The sequence below is a fragment of the Miscanthus floridulus genome, chromosome 10 (genome assembly GCF_019320115.1).
Source record: "Miscanthus floridulus cultivar M001 chromosome 10, ASM1932011v1, whole genome shotgun sequence".
NCBI lineage: Eukaryota > Viridiplantae > Streptophyta > Magnoliopsida > Poales > Poaceae > Miscanthus > Miscanthus floridulus.
In genome coordinates this window covers 142,017,745-142,037,206 of record NC_089589.1, presented here as the reverse complement: position 1 = coordinate 142,037,206, position 19,462 = coordinate 142,017,745, and the positions used below count along the sequence as shown (strand labels likewise).

General features: G+C 45.7%; 1 pseudogene; it reads right to left on the bottom strand.

Moving 5' to 3' along the window:
• Positions 1 to 377: 377 nt before the first annotated feature.
• On the bottom strand, positions 378 to 17,561 carry LOC136485916 (uncharacterized; annotated as a pseudogene).
• Positions 17,562 to 19,462: the final 1,901 nt, after the last annotated feature.

Here is a 19,462-nt window from a genome sequence, read left to right as displayed (position 1 = left end):
ACCGGGACTAAAGATTAATCTTTATTTCTGGAGCATCACCCAAACTGGGACTAAAAGCTTTAGTCCCGGTTGGTAATACCAGCCGGGACTAAAGATCCCTGCCCCGCGGACGACCGTTGGGTAGGGACCTTTAGTCCCGGTTGGTATTACCAACCGGGACTAAAGGGTCCTTTAGTCCCGGGGGCAAAAAATGCCGAGGCTAATGCCAAATTGGAACATCGTTCTAAAGTCTGTTCTCTAGTAGTGAAAATATGTGAAATGTCACCAAGTTCGTGAGCTAACTAAGTAACTTGGTTGGCACACAGGAAACTACATAAGCAGATATATAAGAAATACTATCTCAGTCATAGTGAAAGATCCACACACACACACACACAAATTAAGTGCTTCGCTACATCCCGCCAGTACACAAGCTCGGATACAACAAATTACCTACTACCGAAACCTGGAGCATCATGTTCACACGTAACTACCAAACAAAACGCCGAGATCCAAACTGTCAGACTCAAAACGTGTTGCTTTTGCTTCCTCGTCACTTTCATCATCAGTGTACCATAAATTGCATGATGCATCAGGCGAGCCCATTTCAAATAGGTCAATGGCAGGGTGTCTCAGATGTTCCACTCCTTGGTTCTTGCATGCATAGCATTGACCTGGCGAAAAAAGGCAAGCAAAATGTATTAGAAAACTGTAAGTAAATTCACACATATTCTCTATTTCATATATGATATTGTATACAGTTGCTATTACCATTTTCGTTTGGATCCAATGGATAGCATAAATAATATTTTTTCCTAAAAACCTCCTTCACTTCAGCAAAATACAGCTTCACCTTCCAATCAGCTTCTGGCATCTTCATCCTCACAGTGAAGTTATAATGATGGTACACCTTGTCATAGCTCTCCACATTAAAACACTGGTGCTGAAGTTCATCAAGGCGGTAGTCCTCCAGCTCCTGACAAAAAATGAACATAGGGATATATTGTAATAGTTGTAAAGGTTGAAATTTTAATTTGTATAAAACTATGCGTACCGCAAGATCTCGATTTATGTCAATGAGCTTCTTGAAACAGAGCATCACCTCCTCCTTCATCCAGGCTATTCCAGTCGGAATAGTTTCTTCCGCTGAAGCTTCATGCCTGAATCCACAACTAGTTTGAGACCAACGTCTTCCTCTATGGCGGGAATCAAAGTATCATAAAACCAATTCCAAACATCGATAGTTTTGCATACATAAAAATTAATAAAGCTACACTAGAGGTATGACTCAAATAAAAGTTTGTAAGCACGACATGCACCAATTGTTTAGAAACTTCACTCTTGCTAAGTCTGGATGACTATAGGAGGGTAAAATACAAAAGTTAGGGTAAATGACACCATACATGAATACTATCAATATTCTCTCAAAATATTACCAGAGTACCAAATGCGTAGCAATAGCCGAACAACTTATTACTACCACAGCATTTCATTGTCTGATATAGGGACAGTCATAGGCCCCAAGCCTATGATGTCCCACAGCATCCTACTCCTACGAGGATGGCGACATTACATAGGGCAGCTACCACCACTCTCCCACTCCACTATATACTATGAGGCTGATGATGGTGTCACATCCTTGCCTTCCAAGTCATTAGTAAGTTTGTTAAGCAAAAGTAAAAGAAAGACTAAGCCCCTTCAGTTTTCTAACCTCTCAGCCTCCTCTCTCCCTCCCACCACTGCACTAGTTGTGCCAGCACCTTCATGGTCACTAGCCTTATCCTTCCCTACCAGCAAACTTAGACCATAATAACTAGCACTGCTTTAGCTATGCCAGACCAAATTCAAATCATGGGGCCTACTTGCCAACCTTTATTTTTATTTCAAGAAAAACGTAGCAAGACACTGAAATTATTTGAGAACAAGGTTTGTGTTACTCTAAAAATATATTTAAAAAACTATTATGCAATCACAACAATGCAGCATATGGAAATTATTAAAGTCTAAAATTTCCATTTTACATATGACAGGAAGGCTTATTTCCTGATGAACATATATAGAAAAAAACAATATATGACTTAATAAAACAATAAAACCTAGGGGAATTTCTTTTTATTGAACAACGGCACAACACAAGAAATCATTCTGTCATTTCATCAAGAACAAAGAAAAATACAGTAAGCAGGCGTACTCCCAAACAAATCAATACCAAATATCAGCAGATAGTGATGGAAATAAAATAGAAGGAAAAGCAGACCAAAACATTAGAACCTCTACCTCGATTCAGTTGGTACCATACTATGCCGAGGGTGAGCAGCTGCAACAGAAGCCTGTCCAGTAATAACATTGGGTAGCTGTGATTCTGTACCCAATTCAGCAGCACGGGCATTAAGAGTGGGATCCTCAACAGCCAGAATGTTATAAGAAGTTGCGCGGAGGTTCATACAAGGGCGCGCATCTAAGTATTCCTTAACCATACGCTGCACATCCTTTGGGCTGAAGAAAAGCATGGTAATATTATTAAAAGCATCCAACATATCAAATTTCAAATCGCAGCTGTAGACGAAAGGTCTTGGAATGCAAACTGAACTTTTGCTGACTGGTGATATTGAGCAAATGAATTCATTTCTACATAACAAATGAAAGCATGAATACAACAAATGAACACAAAAGGTTTTCACCGTCATGGTCACTTATACTGCTTACTCACCCTCATAAGTACTCCACTATGCACCTGACCATGCACGTGCTAGAGGTGTTTGGAAAATAAAATAACTATTTTTTGCATATTACAGGTTTATATCTGAATTAGCAACTTCAAAAAACCATCATGTCCATAGCTTACATTGTTGACAGAGTAATTAATAGTGTATTAACATCGTGTGGTGCTACAGCTACTCACATGCTACTGTGTTGTTTACTTGCTTATGTTGTTTTGGTCCGTCTGTGTGTGTACTATAATTTTAGTGCCTCAACAAGGCTTCTTACTATTTCCGGTGTATTTCAGGCTTATATATAAAACACAAAAATGCCAGTATCGATAGAAAATAGTGATGATGTACATACTCCACATCTGAATATAGCTTGGGGCCTTCCTCCTTGACGTTTGGTACAGTTATAAAAAGGGGCGTAGACAGCACCATAGATAGTGATAGACCTTTTGGTCGGTTGAAAAAGAACTCAGTCTGTCCAGTAGTAGGAAACCTGCACAGGCGAGAAGACACTTAGATAGAGTTACCAATGTATGTGCTCCTTGTTCGTTCTTTGTAATGCATTAAAGCAAGACAATTTCATACCAAAAGAGTGTAATTTGTTGTCACATAATTTACTTCTTGTTATCTTTTTTACGTTATTAAACTCATATATCTACAGTTAACTTTTGTTTTTGAGGATTCTTGCCATTATGTAGAGATAGAAAACATTAAATTTCAGCGTAGATAAACAAAGAGCAAAATATACTTACGATGCACAGTCATCATCAGTAGACTCTTCATCTGTTTCTGTTTGAGGGGGCAGAAGTTGGGGATCACTTAATGACAGTGCCTCTTCCATAACTTCCCTAATCAACCTCACTGCTGTTCACCACACAGGTATGCTCCTCTTGCCTGATAAAATAACATTTACAAAGGAAGAATAATCATTAGAAAGAATATCCAGAAGAAGGTATTATGAATTTGCTACACAAGTCAGACAATAAACATGTATCTATATATAAAGGTAAACAGCAAGGCTGTCTGGGCTGGTCTGAATAGAGAACACTCTGCCCAACACGGGTTCCAGTTCCAGCCCCTTGAGCTACAGGATGACTACAAATTTTGAATCAGCACATGTAAGTACATTGACTAGTATAGCAATCTACAATCTTGTTCCATTGCCAAGAAAGGAAACGAACTATATTTATTGGAATCTTTTATACATGTGAAAAGATAATGAATTTGAGGGGCAGCAAAAAGTTTCCAGGCCAAACATTCCAAAATCGCAAGGATAACAAATAAAACAGAGAAGCCCTGGTGTTGGGCTGGTGCTAAGGCATTACAGCAGCTCCTTTGTACGTCTCTGCCACCAGCTGCTTATGCTGCGATGGGTTTTTTGTCGTGTTTTTTTTTCTTTGCTGCGAGTGGTCCTGTTATTCTTTGGGAGTTGGTTTTGCTTCTCCTTTGGTTTTTTTCATTTTTCTATACTTAATGAAATGACACGCAGTTTTCTTGCGCAGTTCAAGAAAAAAAAACAGAGAAGCCCTTATGACTTCAGATTACACAATACTTCTATACAGCTAGGGTCGAAAAATGCTCACTGGACAGCAGTTCTATGCAATTTCCTATCCCTTGAAGCTAGTAAACATCAAAAGTACATGGATCCCTCAAAGAGCCTCGGCTACATTTACGTCCCTACAAAGAACTTTTTGTTTTCTGTAGCTGTGATTTAATTGTGAAATGCTAGAAGGGTATGAAAAGTCAGCCTAGCTTGTAACTGATACGTATAGGACAAGATTGTTCATTTCTTGATCATTCTTTGTTCTCTGGATAGATACACATGGTGGTTGTCCTAGCATGCAAGTTGGATTGGTTCACAGAGCAAATGATGACCTCTTGACCATAATGTGTTTAATGGTTTACTGCTGACAAATAAAGCAGTAAAAAAATATAACTAGGAAGACTGAAATGGTTCTGTTGAACAAAAACACATTTTTTAAACAGGCAAGCAATATCCACCATATCCCACCAATATAAAAAGGGAATCTTTTGGGGAGCAAGAAACAAATAGCAGTCCAAAATTTTGCTATGATACGCAATTTTTGGTTGTACAAACCACTGGTAGCACAATACATGCTTGCTTTTTGGGGTCCGAGGCAGTTTGCTAATTTAATTGGATAGTTTCACTAGTACAGAAACGGGCTTTACTCCCGGTTGGGAAACCCCTTCAGTCCCGGTTTCCCAACCGGGAGCAAGAATCCGGGACTAAAGGACCCCTCCTTTAGTCCCGGTTTCTCGCCCAGGACTAAAGATCCACCTTTAGTCCCGGTTGGTAAGACCAACCGGGGCTAAAGAGGCGTCCCGGCCTAGCCACGTGGGCCGGCCTTTAGTCACGGTTGGTATTACCAACCGGGACTAAAGGTTTTTTTTGTTTCTATTTTCTTTTGATGATTCGTTCGCATTCTACGCTGCTACCGTTCTATGCTGTTACCGGGTTTCTATTTTCTTTTTCTTTTCTATTTTCTTTTGATGATTCGTTCGCATTCTACGCTGCTACCGGGACTTTCTATTTTCTTTTTTTTTTGTTTCTATTTTCATTTGATGATTCGTTTTGGCTTTCGAATACGCATTCTACGCTGCTAGAATATACGTAACATTTTGTACAAACTAAAGTATCAAGGAAAGTCCTATAGACCAGATCCGTTTCAAGTAAAGTCGTGCTACATGGCTCCAGAGCTGAGCTTTTAAGTTAGCTTTCACTCTTCTGAGCAAGCGAGGTGGTGCTAATAGGTGGGACTGGCCAGCAATTCCAGCATATTGCGTACTGGGCCGCTCCTATGTGTGGGCTTCAGGTCGAGCCGGCCCATCGAGGCTCCTGTAAACGCCCGGGACTAAAAAACCTTTAGTCCCGGCTGATAATACCAGCCGGGACTAATTGATTTGGTCGTGTTCAGTTGCATCGGTGTCAACTCAAAAGACTGCCTGTTACACAAGCTTTAGTCCCGGTTGGGGACTAAAAGTGCCTTTCTAATCATTCAAATCCACAGATAATGTATATTTGTATGTAGGTATCTCTGAAGTTTCTCTGAAGCTCAAAAGACTCTCTGAAGCTTTACTCCCGGCCAAGCACACAAGCTTTACTCCCGGCCAAGCACACAAGTACTCCCGGCCAAGCACACAAGTACGCTACTTCCTAGTACAAGTAAAGCACGACAACAAATGCAAGCAGGGGACAGCACCCTGTCAGTGTCAGCTCAAAAGACTGCCTGTTACAGTTTCAAGCTTTAGTCCCGGTTGGAGACAGCAACCGGGACTAAAGGTCCCATTCTAATCCCGGACGTAGCCTCCAGCCGGGAGTAGACTTTTACTCCCGGTTGGAGGGACCAATCGGGAGTAAAAGTTAACATTTAGTCCTGGTTGGTAGCTCCAACTGGGACTAAAGGTCCCCTGCAGCAAAAGTCTGCCGCAGTAGCCGTTGGGCATGACCTTTAGTCCCGGTTAGACCTACAAACCGGGACTAAAGGTCTCTCTAGTCCCGGGCGCGAAATATACCAGGACTAAAGCCAAATTTCAAGATGGATCAAAGATCGTTTCTCTACTAGTTGAAATGATTCTCATAACAGATAAATGGCGCAACCATACAGCTACTTCTTGCATTATTCACATGGCTTGTCAACGAAAAAGCCAAGGTCTATGGGAGCAAAAAATAGCAGAGTATTTTCCAGCACAATAACCTGGGAACGGGAACTAAGCACACGATCAGTTTTACAGTTCAGAGGTTAGAGCGATAACTTTTAGCAAAAAAAGTAATGAATATATGGATCTGTGTGTGCCGTCTCTTCTCACTTTACAATTTGTACCATATGGCACCGACTTAAAGTGCTACCACAAGAAATTCGGCACTTTTCCTTAGTAGATTTAGATGGTGAATGGTGTGGGTCCCATCAAATTGCATATGGCCGAGGGCAACTGAATTTAAAAAGTGGAACATAAGAAAAGAACTCACTCAGAGCGAGGTGCATAATCAACATTAGTCATTTCAGCTGTTTCTGGGGTGGAAAGTGAAGGGTCGCTCAAAGACAGCGCTTCAAATGTTGGCAAATCCATAACCGGACTATGAAGCTCGCTGCTTCTCACCGCGCTAGCCTCAGCCCTGATTAAAAACATATTATAGGAAAGATCATAAATGCAAAGAACAGAGAGAAAAAAAAGTATAAATTTTCTATGGAAACAAACACAAGCCAGGTATTAAGCATATAATAAAGGTAAAAAAACAGCAACTTACCTTGCCAGTCTTCTTGGTCGAGAATGCCTTGGGCGGTTCGAATAGAGAACACTTTGTCGAACACGTATTCTACCTTCAGGTCCAGGATGACTATGAATGTTGGAATCAACAAACTTGGTTAGGTTTGTAACAGCAATCTACTATGTTGTTCGATGTTCATGGAATGCAAGAAAGTATTGTTCATTAAATTCTACCCAATAAAAAAATAAAGCATTAATTTTGAGGGGGGGGCAACGACAAAAGGTTTTGCAGCCAAGCACCAAAAAGATGCCAACACTTCTCAGCAATTTTAGTTGTACAAGTCTAAGAGCTTAGGAGTGTGGGTGTGTGTTGTAAGGGCTCTTGCCCCCTTCTCTTCTTAATACAAAGATACGCAGCTCTCTTGCGTGTTCGAGCAAAAAAAAAAAATAGTTGTACAAAGCAAGATGCACAGTATGTGCGCAATGGTAGTTTCTAAGCAGATGAGAGCAGCTGTTTCTAGCAGTCAGGGGGGCTAGTTTTCTGGCCAATTTTAGAGAGCTTTCAGGAGAAATCGACCACATGGGAAGGGCAATACTATCCACAATCCGTGCCGTTCATCAACAAGAAAAATCGATCTTTTCACCAGGAAGCAAAAAAAAAACAGGCATAATATTTTTCAGCAACATCTATCACTATGGGAAACAGGGCAAAGGCCTAAAAACACTCGGCAAAGGCTTTGCCGAGCGCTGCACTCGGCAAAGGCCACTCGGAGAAAAAAAAGTCGGCAAAGCCTTCTTTGCCGAGTGTCATTTGTCGGGCACTCAGCAAAGCCTTTGCCGAGTGTCGACCGGACACTCGGCAAAGAAAAGTAGCCGTTAACGGTGACGGTTGCTTTGCCGAGTGTCTCATGTACGACACTCGGCAAAGAATTTATATAATTTTTTTCCCAAAATTGTTTGCCGAGTGTCGCCTCTCGGCAAAAAAAAATTTATTTTTTTAAAAAGTCTATTTGCCGAGTGTCGTGGCCTGACACTCGGCAAAGCCTTCCCCTTTGCCGAGTGCCGTGGCCTGACACTCGGCAAAGAGCCCAGCTTTGCCGAGTGTCTTTGCCATTACACTCGGCAAAGCTGGGAAATCTGGTGTTTTCATGCAGTTTTTGCCAGCTTTGCCGAGTGCAGTGGGCGTTGCACTCGGCAAAGAGGACTTTGCCGAGTGTGACACTCGGCAAAGCGTCTATAATTGCCTATTTTTTTCTTGTTTTTACATTCCAACACTTCCATCACACATTCAAACAGAAAATTTCACAGATATTCATCACATTCTTCAAATCCATGACATTCATCACACATCCATCCCATTATCACACATTCATCACTTACATATCACAAACACCATTTAGAAGTCACAAACATAAGTGTCTGAATATATCACATCGAAATTCACAAGTTCAAAAGTTGTTCATCATCTAACATCCAGTTTATTACCACAATTCCATGAACATGGACAAGTTCAAACTCATTACCAAATACGCCTTTGATCGGGCGGTGACTGATACGGATCTTGACAATTAGGCGGATTATTGGAACCCGCCGACTGAGGCTGCACAAAGGAGTATATATTCTATGTGTTAGACATGTACTTGGCTAGCCAATTAGAAATTAGTTGCATGTAAGAGACTGCAATTAACTTTCATACTCACAGGTGTAAGTCCATCCCTGGGTGAGGCTGCAGGTGGAGGTGGTGGAGCGAGCAGCTCAGGTGGCACAGCAAGACCCGTATGTTGCCCAAGGCTTTGAAGAAAGCCCGTGATGCTCAACAACCGATTCTCATAGGTCTCTGTGATGCCCGTCAACCTACTCTCATAGGTCTGACGCAGGGACATCAGCTGCGCCTGCAGCTCTTGACGCTGCCGAGCTTCTTCTTCGAGCCGGGCCTACAACATTTCACTCCAATGTTTCAGTAATGCATAGCTAATTACGGTGTGTAAAAGTCAATATACGACGAGTCAAACTGAAATTACCTCAAGGACGTCGACCTGCTGCTGTGCAACGGTCGGCCGTGTGCGTATGGCCGGGCTCTCGCTCGTGCTCCGGGCTCGGATCGTGGAGAGGTCGGGGACAGCGGTGGAGTCGATTGTGCCATCAGCAATCCACATGCGACCGTGCTTCTTCCCTCCTCCCAACCTCATGACGAGCTCCGTATCAATCTCCTGCGTGCACGGGTCGAAGTCTGGCCCATGGACTGACCTTGCCGCCGACGTGTACTCGCTGATGCGGGTGTGGACGCTCGGGTTCGTGTACTCCTGGGGCCCGTCCTCCAGGCTAAAGGAGACGTCGGACGTCGTCTTTCCCTTGTGGGACATGCACCATGCCTGGAAGTCCGAGCACTCCTGGCCTTGATGTGCCGCCCTCTATGAGAAAGACATCAAGAAGATTAGAAATCAGTCATAATTGAGCATCAGAATAGATAAATGAATTCGTGTACCCATGCATCTCTGTATCCGGCGAGGTTGCGGCTGCCTTGATGGTGTGCTAGTCCTTGCATCTCCAAACGCCGTTCTCTTGCAGCGTTGTGCGTCGAGGCATACCCCTCTGTAAACCAGTTGTCCACGATCTTCTCCCACGCCTCGGGATATGATCCGCACCACCAGGGAATCATCTGCATGTCATCCAGTAATTGACATATAAGATGATCGAATTAAACCTACTTATTCTCAAAACGAATCAATCTGGATGTTCTCATGTACCTCAATGTACTGCTCCCGGGTCAGGTCCATGGTTCTGGCGTCAGCCTTTTTGACCCTCTGTCCAAGTTTTGACCCGTAGTAGGTGACAACGGCCTAGATCTTGGCCTCGTGAATCATGTCGACGACGAGCTTTTTGCAGGCTTTGGTCGCCACCTGATCCTTCCTGCCCTCAAATCCCTCCTCGCATTTGAAATAAGCCTGCGGACAAACACAATATTTGTATGGATATTTTTTAAAGAAAAAGTTCAATGAAAGAAGCAATGCTATGCGAGGAGACTTACCCAGAACTCCCCAATGACCCGTGCTGCCTTGTTGGGGTACGGCTCCGTATCAGCGGCGATGGCGTAGTGGTTAAACAAACAGGCCACCAACGTGTTGTTATTGTACGTGATGACGCCAGGGTAGTGTTGCCTGCACAGAAGACCCAGAATGCCATTGGGGGTGCGTGCACCAACACCGGACACAACCACCCAGTTCCTGCACATGTGATTAAGAAAAATTAGCAGTTCATCTTTGTTTGAACTTATCATATGAAGTAGGGGCAAATAAAATGTCAAGTTTACTTACTTTTGCCCTTCAGGGCGAATCACTGGGCGGCGGTGAGGAAGCGGAAAAGCAGGGAGGCTCGCGGGACCTCGCAGGTACACCCTCGAAGCAGAGGAAGAGGAACCCGTGCCTCCCGCCAACGCCTCCTGCTCGTCGAAGGGCGCCTCCTCCTCGTCGCCCTCGGGGGGCGTCTGCGAAACCTCCTCCTCCTGCTGCTCCTCCTCCTCGTGCGCCCTCTCCACGGGCGTCACCGGCTCCGCCTCCTCCGACACCTAGAGACATGCCGGGGGCCTCCTGCTCCTCGGGTTCCTCCTCCTCCTCACGTTCGACCCCTCGGCCTCCTCCCCCGCTTGGTAAAGCGACCTGACGGGCCTGTGACGCCCACCCGCCATCTTTGTTGAATCACCTGAAAAAAAAGAAAAGTATTACATGTATTAGAAATAATATTCATGCTTAAAAAACACTTAATTAGAAATAGATGCAAAATGATAATCAACTTTAGTATTACATTTATTAGAAATAATCGTCATTATTTGGATTAGCTGGATCATAGGTCTCATCATCGCTATCAACAATGTCCAAATCATCAACACTAATTGAAGGAGGAATGTTGTCTTCATTGTCATTGCCTAAACGTAATCGCTCAAGCATTTGTAGGTCATCCACATTTTGGACCTCATCTCCAGCATCCTCATCATCAACCCTTTCATTGTCTACTTCCATTTCTATCGCTTCGGTTAAGTCTATCACAAAGCTTCCTTGTAGCCCCTCTTCTTGAAATAACTCTTCCTCATATGTGCTTGGATTGAAGTTGTAATCTTCATCGTTTGGGGCAGGTAGTTTACCATGTGGTGGTACCTTGTGCACAATAGCCCAACCCTTAAGCTCTTCGTCTTGGCACGCGTATGGCATATAATACACCTGGTAGGCCTGTTGAGCCACAATATAGACATCTTTTCCTGGGTAGACGGAATCTGGTTGAATCTCCACTAGCCCAAGATTAGGGGTCCGTCTCGTTGCTCCAGGATCAAACCAGTGGCATTTGAATATGACAGGATTAAGAGCTTTGGAACCATGAAATTAAAGTTCATAGATTTCCTCAATTCTTCCATAATATTGGACCTCATCAGTGCCTGGTGTTAAAACTCCGCTATTTGTGGTGTTTCGATTGGGCCGACTCTGCTCGTAGCATGTTGTTTGAAAGCGATATCCATTCACGTCGTAGCCATTAAATGACTTGACCCTAATGGCACAGCCGTTTGCAACCTATCTTAACTCGTCACTTATAGTAACATCAGTTTGGGCCTTCCGTTTGAACCAAGAAATAAAATCGGGCCTCCCTGGTCCCACACCCTTTGAAAGAAGGGTATCAGTTTCCTGCGGGGTTGGATCCCTTCGTCCTTGCCAGGTTTGACGAGTGAATTCCCTGTACCAAAGAGAAATAAGGGGTTTGGATGCGAAATAGTGTGACGGCGTATCGAAACAAGGGGGTTGAGAACTTACCCAATGAACGGCTGCACCTCGACAAGGTTGGTCAACACATACAACATGATATTGCGCCACTCTTCATTTTTCAATTGCTTAGTGGTCGATGCACTTGCGCTTCCGAGCTGCCCTTGGAAAAGGCTGAGCTTTGATTCATTTTCGCCAGCATTGTAACGAGGGGGTGGATTATGCACGCTAGGAAGGAGGTTCGATTTGTAGTATTTCTGTGTGAAGGTTCCCACCTCCTCCCTAACGGTTTCCTCTGCAATGGAAGCCTCAATTTTGGCCTTATTTCTACATTTTGTTCGAACAGTCTTCAGACATCTCTCGATTGGATAGCACCACCGGACCTGCACGGGCCCCCCATACGTGCCTCATAGGGGAGGTGCACAATCAAATGCTGCATCGGCAAGAAGAAGCCGGGTGGAAAGATCTTCTCCAACTTACAGACCAACACAGGTGCCGCTTTTTCCAAGTCACGAACGACGGACCGGTCAAGCTCCTTTGCACAAAGCTGGCGAAAGAAATAGCTCAACTCTGCAAGCACTTGCCATATATGATCAGGGACATAGCCTCGAACCATCGCTGGAAGAAGTCGCTCAATCCAGATGTGGAAGTCATGACTCTTCATCCCGTTGACTCACAGAGTGCCTAAGTTGACTCCCCTCCTCAGATTCGCTGCATACCCATCAGGGAACATTAGCGTTTGGATCCATTGAAGTACTTCCCTCCTCTGATCCCTGGTCAAGACAAAATCGACCTTAGGCCGCCTCCATGTCTTGTTGCCTCTAGGAGGCTGCATCTCTTGCTTTGGTCTATCACATAACGTTGCCAGGTCCACTCTAGCCTTAGTGTTGTCCTTAGACTTTTCAGTGTCCATGAGTGTTCCCCAAAGTGCCTCGGCGACATTCTTCTCGGTATGCATTACATCGATGTTATGTGGCAGAAGAAGGTCATCGAAATAGGGGAGCCTCGTCAAGCCTGACTTATGTGTCCACATATGTTGCTCACCATATCCCACAAACCCACCATCTGGAGCGGACACGAGAGCATCTATCTGCGAATGAACCTCGGCACTAGTCATCATCCGCGGTGGAGGGTCTATCACTACGACACCTTTCGTAAAGTTCTTGATGTCTTGTCTGAATGGATGCTCAGAAGGGAGGAATTGCCGATGTGCGTCGAACGACGAATACTTGCCACCCTTCCGTAACCAGATGAACCTCAAAGCTTCCTTGCATACTGGGCATGGGAACTTCCCGTGAACACACCAACCGCTGAATAACCCATACGCCAGGAAGTCATGCATGGAGTACTGGTACCAAACGTGCATTTTGAAGCTTGTCTTTGTAGCTCTGTCGTATGTCCATACCCCTATCTCCCAAGCATGGATCAATTCATCAATCACCGGCTCCATGAACACACCCATATTACTCCCCGGGTGTCCAGGAATTATCAACGACAAGAATATGTTATGTCGTTCAAAGGAGACACCGGGGGGGAGATTGAGGGGGATAACAAACATGGGCCAACATGTGTATGGGGCAGCCATCATTCCATAAGGATTGAACCCGTCTGTTGCCAATGCAACACGTACATTACGAGCCTCTCCTGCTTTTTCACGATATATGTCATCGAAGTGTTTCCATGCTTCACCATCGGCTGGATGCACCATCTTCTCCGGACTGTACCGTTTTCCATTTTTGTGCCATGTCATCTGTTTCGCGGATTCCTCGTTCATGAATAGCCGTTGGATCCTCGATAGGAACGGAAGACGCCGTACGATCTTCACTGGGACTGTCGTCTGACTCTTCTGACCATCACCAGAGTCTGTCTCTAGGTACCTAGACGATTCACACTTTAGACAGTACTTTGCGTCCACATGTTCTTTCTAGAATAGGACGCACCCCTTCGGACAAGCATGTATCTGCTCATACGGCATCTTAAGTGCCCGAAGGAGCTTCTGTGAATCGTACATGCTCTTTGGCAGAATGTGGCCCTCCAGAAGCAGGGTGCCAATCATGATCAACATCTTATCGAAGCCGTCTCGACTGATGTTTAACTCAAACTTCAACGCCATCAAGCGTCCAATGGCGTCAAGTTCAGACACCGAGGACCGATCGTAAAGGGGCTTCTGAGCAGAGTTCATCATCTCGTAGAAAGCCTTTGTGGCTGCCTCCATCTCCTCCTTCTCGCGTTCGTCAACGCCGAGTGCTTGGTGAACATCATCTAACAAGTCTGGTACACCGGCATCATCATCAAAAGCTTCGACACGTGGTCTCACAACCTCCTCTCTCGTACGATGGGCTTCACCATGGTAGATCCACCGGGTGTAGCCCGGCATATATCCATTCTTCACAAGATGTTTACCCATGTCGACCCTGTTTATCCTTCTCCTGTTTGCACATTTGGAGCAGGGACACGGCTCTAGCAGATGTGATGACGAAGCCTTGCCAAATGCCTTGTTCAAAAAAGCCTCGGTCTTGCGAAACCATTCATCTGTGTACTCCATTTTTCCAGCCCGTGTACATCCACTGACGGTCATCCATCCTCTAAAATGCAAGCGAGTAATGCAACCATCAACTACATCTACACGACTTTCATACTGTCTAATAGGTGAGGATAGGTCCTAATCCCACCCATGGATGCGTAGATGAGGTTAGTTACCATGGTCTGCTCCTATCCCAGACATAATTTCGGCAGCACCTCCCCGCTGTTCTCCCGATACACGTCCTAGCAGGGAGAGTGTGTACCCGAAGAACAACGGGGACGGTAATGCCGAAACCCTGTCTCGGATCGGAGCGGACCATGGAAACTAAACTCATCTACGCATCCGCGGGCTGTCCAAATAACATGGACAATCTGAAAAAGATACGGCCGTAGATATGCAAAGATATGCATACCACCAACCGTATCTCTTTCGGACGGGAAATGCCTAACTTGGTTACGCGATCTACGACCAAGGTATGCAAAAGAGGGGTTATACCTAGGGTGTCGGTGGAGTCAGGCTAGCGGGGCGGTGGCGAGTCGGTGCAGTGGCGAGGCGACGCGGTGCAGGCAGACCCGCAACGCCGAGGAAGATGATCGGTGTAGCCAAGGTGCTCCGGCTCCGCTCATACAGTTCCTTCACCTGCATGAAAAACAAATAGATTTGGGTCAATTCTAAATTTTGGCAGCACCTCCCCTGCACGGGGAGGTTTCCAAAACCTACAAAAAACAATGGCACGAAGGCCGACAATCACAACGGCTCGAAGGCCGACAATCACAACGGCTCGAAGGCCGACAATCACAACGGCTCAAAGACCGACAATCACAACGGCTCAAAGGCCGACAATCACAATGGCACATCATTATACCTTGGCGGCAAAGGCGTCGACGAGACGGGAACACGGGGAAGATGGCGCCGGGAACGGAATGGGAAGGCAACCTCCTCTTTCCTCTCCTTCCGGCCTCCTCCTTCTGCACCGGTCGTTCGGTGGGGCGTGGCGGGGCGGGGAGCGGTGGGGCAGCTGCCGGCAGGGCCGAGTGCGGCGCTCTTTGCCGGTAGCGGCGGCGGAAAGCAGGGCCGGACGCGGCGCGGCGCAAATCGGCGTCGGGAGGGTCGGGGCGGGGCTTGATGCCGGCGTCGGGGCAGCGCGCGCGGGCACGGCGGCAGCGGGGTAGCGCTGGGCGGGGCGCCGGGGTAGTGCGCACGGGCGCGGCGGCGGCGCGGGCTGCGCAGGCAGCACGCACGGGCGCGCGGGCCCGCGCGGGCGCGGGGTAGCGCGGGGCGGGGCGCCGGGGCAGCGCGCTCGGGCGCGGCGGCGGCGCGGGCGTGGGCGGCGGTGCGTAGGCGGCGGGGAGCGGTTGGGGATAGGGTTTGGCCGGGGTGGGCCGGCCGGGGCCCATTTTGATGTTAGGTCCTTTGCCGAGTGCCACGGGCCGGCACTCGGCAAAGCTGTTTTTTTATTTTTTTTTTATTTTCTTTGCCGAGTGCCCTGTTTCTGGCACTCGGCAAAGGAAATTTTTTTTTTGCTGCCAGATTTTTTCTTTAGCGTTTCTACAGTGCTTTAAAGTACATGTTAAAATTTGGTTGAATTTTGTGACTTTTTACTATATTTTTAGAATTATTTTTTTTGTTGATTTATTTCGCAAAAAGCAAGTTTGAACTGCAGGTGCATCGAATAATGAAATCTAATCATTCAAAAAATGATTGTCATGCTAGTGAGTCTGTTTTGAGGCCGTATCCAGGAACTTGCGGGATATTTTTCACATGTGGAGATGTCCTGGTATCTAAGCACCGTACGTGACAACGTGCACGAAACTTTTCCAAATTTTTACCATAGGCTCCACATGCTATATAACGATGCATCCACAAGTTTCGTGATTTTCTGAATTCGTTTGAATTTTATACAATTTAAAAACACTTTGGCTGCAACTTTGTCCTCATGTTTCGTTAACATGATGTGAAAAATATCCCGCAAGTTCCTGGATACGGCCTCAAAACACACTCACTAGCATGACAATCATTTTTTGAATGATTAGATTTCATTATTCGATGCACCTGCAGTTCAAACTTGCTTTTTGCGAAATAAATCAACAAAACAAAAATAATTCTAAAAATATAGTAAAAAGTCACAAAATTCAACCAAATTTTAACATGTACTTTAAAGAACTGTAGAAACCCTAAAGAAAAAATCTGGCAGCAAAAAAAAAATTCCTTTGCCGTGTGCCATACCTGGCACTCGGCAAACGGGTCTTTGCCGAGTGCCAGAAATAGGGCACTCGGCAAAGAAAATAAAGAAAAAATAAAAAAAACAGCTTTGCCGAGTGTCTGACGGCGACCACTCGGCAAAGGCTAACGGTGGGTGGCCGCCGTCGCCTCGGTTAGCCTTTGCCGAGTGTTTAGCTTTGCCGAGAGCCCGACACTCGGCAAAGGGAGGCTTTGCCGAGTGCTATACTTTGCCGAGTGCTTGACACTCGGCAAAGATGGATATGCCGAGTGTTTGGCTTTGCCGAGTGCGGCACTCGGCAAAGTCTATCTTTGCCGAGTACCCGACATTTAGCACTCGGCAAAGTAGGAAACACTCGGCAAAGCCCCTGTTTCCCGTAGTGTATCAGGTGGGGAGTAGAATTAAGCACACAAGCTTAAGGGAATGTCTTTTTATTTGGAGTAAAAAAGAATGATTTCGTTAAGTGTCTGTATCTAGTGTCTCAGGTCACTTTGCAATTCCTACTATGTGGAGCCAATTCCAGGTCATATTGCAAGCAATTCCATCCACAGTAGATTGAGGGAGAAAGATGGAGAATAATATTCGTCGGACTGCGTATGGGAAAGGAAGAGCAGAAGAAGATGACAGGACTCACTCGGAGGATGGCGCAGCTGAGGAAGAAGCCTGAGACAGGAGACTTTGTCGCCGGTGACTAGGGATGCCGACCATGAGGTGCTGTCCTGATTCGTTGGTTACCCAACGGGTTTGGAGTTCGATTCCTCTGGGAGGTAGCCGGCGAGCAGGAGAGCCTGGGTCCCTGGCACCACCGTCCATCGTCGGCGCCGCGGAGGAGGATGCCTGGGACCCGGCCCCAGATAGGCGGTGGCGGCGCACGACATCGGCACGGGATGCTGGGTCGGGACCGGCGGCAACGTCCTCCCAGAGCGGCCCGAAGCGGTCCGTGATCGGTTGGAGGTTGCCGAGGCCGAACCGCGGCCGCGGGAGACCGATGCCTTCCTCTGCTGTGAGCGGAGCCACAGTACGACCGTCACCTGCGTGGAGAGGAGCCCCTCTGCGCGGTGGAGCGCCGGTTGCGCGGTGGGGATCGGCACCGTCGGCCATGGCGGTCGAGCTGCAGGCGGCGGGTTTGGGCTTTGGACGGTGGTGTACTAGCGTGTGTGGGTCGCTCGTGTCCCTCACAGTCAAAGTAGAGAACACCAACTAAATAGGTGAAACATAAAGCTCTTTTTCGAAGCGAATTCTTTCGCATAGCATAACTTCTGTACTTTTGCCTTTCAACTTTTCACCTTTTACAGATAGGTGGAAACTGACAAACATTTTATAGCTGTTTCAAGGCAAGGGGTAGGTTTCATAATTGTTTCAACCAAATAGCTTATGTCTTTAGAAGAAGATGCTGAGTTGGGAGACTCGCCTAGGCACATCAATGAATCTAGGGCGCTCCAAATTGAAGTTATGGGTGAGACGGATGCCTTAGGCATATTTCTTGGTCCCTTGTGAAAGAGAACCATGTAGGTGAGCATATGGAAGGAGCCTAAGGCATGACGGGCTGTTTGGATGAGAGCCTGGCCAGGCAACTCAAACCCAGGCGTCCAAGATCCAACGCCTGGGAGTGTTGCCTGTGCCAAGCAGCTCTGCCCAACGCCCCAACTCTAAACCAAACAGGCCTAAGAGCACCAGCATTTGGGCATGTTCAAATGCACTTAAAGAGATAGGCTAACTAGGGTGTTAGCTAAATAGGTGTAGCTGAGAGCATCTTCAAGATTCTTGAGAGGCTAACCAGGGCGTTACCTACATAGGTGTAGGCTGAGAGCATCTTAAAGAGTCTTTCTAAAACTTATTTTTTAAATCATCATTTGATAGTCATTAGAGTAAAAATTGTTTTCTATATCTTTGTAGCCTCTAATAGCTTTTTTTTTGTCTCTTTTGCGCACGCCAAGTCATTATCGCTCTCCATCTTTAGCTGAATAGAAGATAGAGCGATCCAATTAAAAAGGTCGTTGAAAGGTATTGTTTTACCAAAATCTCTATTCATAGTCTTCTGAAGTTGCTCTGATAGCAAGGCTATTTTTTTATCACACATGTTCTAGCCATTAGTCCATTAATTGAGGAAATAAACATATTCAGCTAATTTTAGCCAGCTTATTATTAGCCCATATCATACCCTTAGGACTAGCTAGTCTCCAATTCAAAGGGGTTGAGACTTGAGAGGAGTTTAATTCCCTCTTACAAATTAAAATCTCCCTCAATCTGCTCTAATCCATTCAGATTTAAGACTAACCGAACAAATGCTTAGTGTGTTGCCTAACGAAAGGATCGGACACGCAGAGATGCATGATCAACCAAAAAAGGTTTCCCAATAATAAGAGACATATAGTATAATATCAGCTCTCTCAGAAATTAGATCTGTCATTACTTAGATTACATATGAGTTTATTTATTTATATTAATATATGTAGACCTTAAAGCCCTAGCACCGGCTAAGCAGAGGGGTTAATGTGGCACTCGTCACGACCAAGGTTAATTCTTTGCTAATACACGTTTTCAAACCTAAAGAAGCGAATTAAGTTAGGATACACTAGGAACAAGAGGGAAGAAACAAACAAAGCGAATTTGGTTAAGGAAGAAGCAAACAAATTAAAAGCAGGCACACTAGCTGGTTGATAATGGAACTTACCGTGGGTTAGATTTTTTGTCGATCCAGTGATGATGGACGGCGGCGGCTGGCCGCTACGGTCCTCCTTGAATCGTTGATAGTCTATCGCAGGGCGGCCGACGAGCTTTGACGGCAAGCGATTCCAACCGGGAGGCGCACGATTCGATAGCGATGTGTGTCACCGGAACCTGTATATATATACTTATTATTATTACTGTAAATACATCATCAAGCGACAATCGATGCAAGACGACATAAGGACGAATACGTGTTCGAATTCGAATATACTCCATATACTTACAAATACATCATCTATATATGCATAAACAATGACGAAGGAGGTAGTGCACTCCAAATTCGACTCGGAATTGGCCCCACGTGTATACATAACTCAGAGTACAG